Source organism: Macaca fascicularis, chromosome 5 (assembly GCF_037993035.2).
Source record: "Macaca fascicularis isolate 582-1 chromosome 5, T2T-MFA8v1.1".
NCBI lineage: Eukaryota > Metazoa > Chordata > Mammalia > Primates > Cercopithecidae > Macaca > Macaca fascicularis.
This window is the reverse complement of record NC_088379.1, coordinates 24,322,962-24,328,961: the sequence shown is the minus strand read 5'-3', so window position 1 is coordinate 24,328,961 and position 6,000 is coordinate 24,322,962. Positions and strand designations below refer to the sequence as shown.

Here is a 6,000-nt window from a genome sequence, read left to right as displayed (position 1 = left end):
AAAGATCAATTGGCTGTAAGTATTTGGGTTTATTTCTGAGTTATCTGTTCTGTTCCATTGGTCTATGTGCCTATTTTTATACCAGTACCATGCTGTTTTGGTGACTATGGCCTTAGAGTATAGCTTGAAATCAGGTAATGTGATGCCTCCAGATTTGTTCCTTTTGCTTAGTATTGCTTTGGCTATGCGGGCTCTTTTTTGGTTCCATATGAGTTTTAGAATTGTTTTCTCTAATTCTGTGAAAAATGATGGTGGTATTTTGATGGGGATTGTGTTGAATTTGTAGATTGCTTTTGGCAGTATGGTCATTTTCACAATATTGATTCTACCCATCCATGAGCTCCTCCTCAACATAGTACTGGGAGTCCTAGCCTGAGCAATCAGACAACAGAATGAAATAAAGGGCATCCAAATTGATAAAGAAGAAGTCAAACTGTTGCTGTTTGTTGATGATATGATTGTTTACCTAGAAAACCCTAAAGACTCCTCCAGAAAGCTCCTATAACTGATAAAAGAATTCGGGAAAGTTTTCTGGATACAAAATTAATATACACAAATCAGCAGCTCTTCTGTACATCAACAGCGACCAAGCTGAGAATCAAATCAATAATGCAACCCCTTTTACAATAGCTGCAAAAAAAAAAAAAAAAAAAACTTAGGAATATACCTAACCAAGGAGGTGAAAGACCTCTACAAGGAAAAACTACAAAACACTGCTGAAAGAAATCATAGACAACACAAACTAATGGTCTTTACATACAAACACTTTCTGGCTTTTCCTTTCTTTGTGCATAAGTTTAAAAAGCTTCCTTTTTCATGGTTGTATTCTTAAAGTATATGCAACTTTTATTCAGTTTTACCTCAATGAAAATTATATCATAAGTTTTCTTAAGTATGATTTTTAATGGCTGCTTAATATCCTATTGAATATATGTATTATAATTTGCTTAATTATGTAGTGTTGAATAATTACTTTTTTTCTAGCTTTTGACTATTATAAATCCTGCAGTAACCGTCTTGCACATAAAGCCTTTTCTGTTCTATTTAGGCAAATTCTTTCTTTCTTTTTTTTTTTTTTTTTTTGGAATAGAGAAAGGGTTCTCACTATGTTGTCCAAGTTGGTCTTGAACTCTTGGCCTCAAGTGATTCTCCCACCTCAGCCTCCCAAAGTGTTGGAATTACAGGAGTGAGCCACCGTGCCTGGGCTCTTTCCACAATTTCTCTAGATATATCCATACTCCAGGAGAGCATTCCTGGGTTGCGTTGATGATTCTTTCTGTGACCCTGGGAAGTTGGCTATGCAGGTACCTACCCATTGAATACTAACACAGGAAGGAGCATGGGTTTTGAGGGTCAGACAAACTTGTATTCAAATCCTAGCTTTGACCAAATGTGGTAATTCACACTTGTAATCCCAGCACTTTGGAAGGCTGAGACGAGTGGATCACTTTAGGTCAAGAGTTCAAGACCAGCTTGGCCAACATGTGAAACCCTATCTCTACCAAAAATACAAAAATTATCTGGGTGTGGTGGTTGCACACCTGAAATCCCAGCTACTTGGGAGGCTGAGGCATGAGAATCGCTTGAACCTGGGAGGCAAAGGTTGCAGTGAGCTGAGATCACACCACTGCACTCCAGCCTGGGTGACAGAGCAAGACTCTGTCTTAAAAAAAGAAAAAAAAAAAAACTGGCTTTGCCATTGATTAGCTGTGTGACTTTGGAAAATAACTTAACCTCTCTGACTCTCATATTGTGCATTTGTGATACAGAGATAATAACACCTACTTAATGGTGCTACTATATTATGAAGATGATTTTGTAAAGCACTTATGGAGATAACTTCCCTGAATTAACACAGAGTAAAAGATATTTCCTGTACTTCCTTGAAAACAACAATGTTGTGGGGACTTTTAAAAAAATAAAGTGTGGCTTATATACTGTAAGGTGCACATATTTTAAACACATAACTTGACGATTTTTAAGCATATGTATAAACCTAAGTAACTACAATTCAGATCAAGAGATAGAACATTTTCATCACCCAGAAAATTCTCTTATGCCTCCCGCTTCCCCATCAGTAACCATTTTCCTTCTCAGAGGTAAGTGCTGATGTCTACCAAAATGGATTAGTTTTTTATCTTAACCTTTATTATTTTTTCTTTTATTTCTTTAAATAAAGTCTCTGATAGATTTATTTCCCCAACAATTTTGTCATTAGGATAGCATTGGCTTTCACCTAGATGACAAGACTTTTCAGCACAAATATAAAGTTTTCTGTAAGTAGCAGTCCTATGCTGAATCCAAAACCTCTTATTTTGCATGTCATTCTTTCCTAGTCTTCAGTTGCACAGCAGAAGGGGAAAAGGGTGGAATTGCAGAGGAAGAGAGGGTGCTATTTTGTCAGGGACAATGAGAGTTCAACATGGCTGGGGAGGCCTCAGGAAACTTACAATCACGGCAGAAGGCGAAGGGGAAGCAAGGCACCTTCTTCACAAGGCTGCAGGAGGGAAAATCGTCAACCTTTATTTGAAGGAATCAAACAGTATATATTTCTGTGTTTCTGGTATCTTTTGCTCAATAATTATGTTTGTAAGATTTATCCATGCTGTTGTTTTAATAGTTTGTCCTTTTATATTGTGTCATATTTCAAGCTCTGAGCATCCCAACATTTGTTTATCTATTCTGCTATTGATGGACATTTGAGCTGTTTCCGGTTTGGATCTATTATGAACACTTTGGTGCATATCTCTAGTGGACACAGAACACTCATTTTTTGGGTACATATACCTAGGAGTAAAATTGCTGGGTCATGAGGTAAGTGAATATTTAGCTTTGGTAGATATTTCTATTATCGTCTATGAAAACAGATTTCAAAAAGTTGAAGTCGGTCAGGCGCAGTGGCTCACATCTGTAATCTCAGCACTTTGGGAGGCCAAGGAGGGCGAAATACCTGAGGTCAGGAGTTCAAGAGCAGCCTGACCAAGGTGGTGAAACCCTGTCTCTACTAAAAATATTTTTAAAAATTAGCCAGGCATGGTGGCAGGCACCCGTAATCCCAGATACTCAGGAGGCTGAGGTAGGAGAATCGTTTGAACCTGGGAGATGGAGGTTGCAGTTGTGAGCCGAGATCGTGTCACTTGCACTCCAGCCTGGGCGACACAGCAAAACTGTCTCAAAAAGAAAAGAAAAGTCGCTTAATTATTTATTTGATAAATGGTAAGTGCTACCATGCATCAGCTACTGTCCTAAGTCCTGAGTTGGGGAAGTTCCATGGTTAGTCAATTGAGAGAATCAAAGACGTTAGGGACCACTTTTTCTTTTTACCCTCTTTAGAGTGTTTTAGGGCACTGAACTTCATCTCCTTATTCCTACCCTCATGGTCTTAAGATGGTTTCTGCAGTTTCAGGTATTATATTAATATAATTACAAGGTCTCATCCACAAACAAAAAGCAGGTGAGGAGGAGGGGAACAGTTCTCCTTGTGTGTGTGTTTTATTTTGTTTTTTAATCAGAAAACTTTCTCATAACTCCCCAGCAAGCTTTCCCTGTGGCCCCATTGGCTGGGTTGGGTAATATGCTCATGCCATAGCAGCAAAGTCTGGAGGAAGAGTTTCCAATGACTGGGTGCGATGGCTCATGCATGTGATTCCAGTACTTTGGGAGGCTGAGGGAGGAGGATTGCTTGAGCCCAGGAGGTCAAGGCTGCAGTGAGCCGAGATAGTGCCACTGCACTCCAGCCTGGGGTGACAGAGTGAGACCCTGTTTCAAAAATTTAAAAAAAAAAAGTTTCCAGCATTTTCTTTCTTTTTGAGTTTCCAGCATTTTAAACTTCTTTAATAAGAAGCATGTTCAGCCAGCAAAGAAGAAGAAAAATGGTTACAGACAAGCAACCAACAGCATCTGCCAAAGCTATTTTATAGCTGTTTAAACCTAGGTAAGTAACTTACTCACTTTCTGGCTTTTCCATCAGAAAAATGGGAACAATAACAATTGCTTTAAAGATTAGGATCAGTATTAAGTGAAAAAAAAACATGTGATGTGATAGGTATCAAATAAATGCTAATACCCTCCCTTCATACTATTCCCACTCCTATGGTGCTTAACATTTGTGATTTCATCAGTTGTCCAAATGAAAGACCAATTGAGAAAAGTGAAGAGAAGAAACTAAGAGAATGTATTTCATGTTGTGATATGTGTATGTAATTTATAAATTATATGGCTAGAGAAATTGTAGTTTATTATTTTAGGATGCAAAATAGAATGTGGAAATCTGAATCAGTTACAGGGAGATGTATTGCAGTTAAATGAATTGTTTTGCTTCACAAATACATGAAAAAATATAGTCATCTGAAGGATATTGGATACCAAATGGACTTTATTTTTAACTGTTTGTTTTAATAGCTCATGAAAATATGGTGGTGCTTTTATGGCTGCAATGAATTTTAGGAATAGGAGACTTCACTGCAGCTTTCTAGCACTAAATCTTTTTAGCGGAGACATAAGAGACTTAGTATGCTGGTGTCTCTCCATGCATCCTGGTGGTCAGTTCCTCCTCTGCTGCTATTCATGCTTTTCTAAACACTGGAGGCTGTGAGGATGGGTGGAAGGGGTGACAATTTTAAGAGTTGGTGCCTAGGAAAGTCGTATCATCTCTCATGAGCTTCATTTGCTTTTCTTAAGTTGATTCTCTTGATTGATTCACTTTTTTTTTTTTTTTTTTTTTTTGAGACAGAGTCTGTCTCTTGTCACCCAGGCTGGAGTGCAGTGGTGCAATTGTGGCTTACTCAGACTTGACCACCTGGGTTCAAGTGATCCTCCTGCTTCAGCCTCCTATGTAGGTGGGACTACAGGCCTATGCCATGTTACCTGACTATTTTATTACTTTTTGGTAGAGACAGGGCCTTGCTATGTTGCTCATGCTAGTCTCAAACTCCTGGCCTCAAGAGATCCTCCTGCCTCAGCCTCCCAAAGGGGTTACAGGTGTGAGCCACCACACCTGGCCAATTCTCATTTCTTAAATACAATCCTTTTCCTCTTCCTGTGTAGGATATATGATGGCTTCCTTGGAATTGAATTTAAAAGGGGGAAGATTTGGGAGGCCAAGGTGGGAGGATCACTTGAGCCCAGGAGTTGGAGGTCATAGTAAGATATGATTGTACCACTGCTCTTCAGCCTGGGTGACAGAGCAATACCTGTTAAAAAAAAAAAAAAAAAGATAAAAGGAAAAAAAAAGATAAAAGAAAAAAAGAGGGGAAGACTTTGTGGGTATATAAGATTATTTCGATATTAGAAATTCAGCTTAACTTCTTATCCATAAAAAGAGAATTGATGGCTGGGCAGGGTGGCTCATGCCTGTAATCCCAGCACTTTGGGAGGCTGAGGCGGGTGGATCATGAGATCAGGAGTTCAAGACAAGCCTGGCCAAGATGGTGAAACCCTGCCTCTACTAAAAATACAAAAATGAGCCAGCTTGGTGGCGGGTGCCTGTAATCCCAGCTACTTGAGAGGCTGAGACAGAGAATTGCTTAAACCTGGGAGGCAGAGGTTGCAGTGAGCTCAGATGGTGCCACTGCACCCCAGCCTGGGCATCAGAACGAGACTCCGTCTCAAAAAAAAAAAAAAAAAAAAAAAAGAATTAATTAGCTCACACAACTGAAAATCTAGGTCATATTTGACTTCAGGAGTGGCTAGATCCAGGAGTTCCAAAGTGTCGAAGGATTGGTTTGCCTGTTTCCTGTCTTGCCTGCTTTCCTCTAGAGTGGCTTCATTCTCAGACAAGCCAATCTCTAGAGGTGACAAAATACCTGCCACTAGTTTGTCTTCTTGGCAAACTCAGAAAAAAAATACCTTCTTTCTCCAATAGTTCCAGAAAAAGGTGTCTATTCTGGAGGGCAAGGCTAAAGACAGGGCTGATTCTGAGCCAGAGGGCACCAGTACGTACAGGTAGAACAGCAGTTTCTAGTTGGCATCAGATGGGACAGTGCTTATGCTCTATCTCTT

The 6,000-nt window shown here is 39.5% G+C and overlaps 1 long non-coding RNA gene across 1 annotated transcript in view; it reads right to left on the bottom strand.

The window, feature by feature from the left end:
* Positions 1-2,145: 2,145 nt before the first annotated feature.
* The window catches only part of LOC123573553 (uncharacterized), a 47,819-nt gene continuing 43,964 nt past the window's right edge, over positions 2,146-6,000 (bottom strand). The window contains exon 2 of the long non-coding RNA XR_006698155.2: positions 2,146-3,167. This is a non-coding gene — a long non-coding RNA (uncharacterized lncRNA). The remainder of the gene's footprint in view (positions 3,168-6,000) is intronic.